This window comes from Pygoscelis adeliae, unplaced genomic scaffold (assembly GCF_000699105.1).
Source record: "Pygoscelis adeliae isolate BGI_AS28 unplaced genomic scaffold, ASM69910v1 Scaffold34, whole genome shotgun sequence".
NCBI classification, from domain to species: Eukaryota; Metazoa; Chordata; class Aves; order Sphenisciformes; family Spheniscidae; genus Pygoscelis; species Pygoscelis adeliae.
In genome coordinates, this window is record NW_008824658.1 from 682,668 (window position 1) to 683,632 (window position 965).

Consider the following 965-nt stretch of genomic DNA (forward strand, 5'->3'; position numbering starts at 1 on the left):
AGCCTCACCAATTCCCATCACGCAGAAGGAAAGTGCAGCTCCAGAGCAGCAGAGCTGTGGTGAAGAACTGCACTCTCCCTTTCTGGATGGGCTCACCTGAACTCACCAAATTTAAATATCAAACTAAATTGCTTAACCTGCCTTGTGGTTTTCTAGCCATCCTATTAACCACCACTGTTCTTATGTGAATTTCTACATGCTGATAATGAAAAAGTACTTTTAAGTGTCAAGATGAACATGTAAGCCAGGAACCAAACATGCAAGAAAGCACTGGGCAGACAAACTGAACAGTGGACAACAGCACTTCTGGGGAAAAACTAAGCATGCAGCTAGTCCTTGGGTCAATCTGAGGCTGGTGTCAGCAATGCAATCACAGAGCACCTTGAAAAACATAGAGGGTATATGCCAACATCAGCCAGAAACCTAATGTTTGCTCCACTGCCGGAGGTTGCTGCTGCTTTTGCATAGCGGGTATGAGCAGAGGTGGCTTGAGATGCTTCCTTGGGGTGTGATGAGCCAGGGCACAGCGTGGGTGAGGTGCAGGCAAACCCAACTTCAGCATCTACCCATGGCTCTGTCTGACCTAGTGTTCGCACGAATAATTTATGCAAACTCTACCTGACTTTTGCTAGCTCGTGCCAGCTGATGTGAGCAGGTCTGGATGACAGCTATGTGACAGACAGACAGTAGAAGCGGCAGCTTGGTTATGTTTGGTGTAAAACGGATCAAGTTTTCAGCACCAGGAAGCAGCCACCCTGTGATACCACAACACTCCCGCACATCTACTTGTCTGGCCACCACAGTGGTTTCTAATTTTTTAGACAACATGCCACACTCCTGATCATCCCCACTAAATAACCCACAGAGCATGGGTTCTACCGTTCTGTGAGATTTTTTTGCCTCTGTTTTGCAAGATCCCTGCTTTGCCAGGCCTGCTCACCAGCCAGTTTCCTCTCCAGAATACT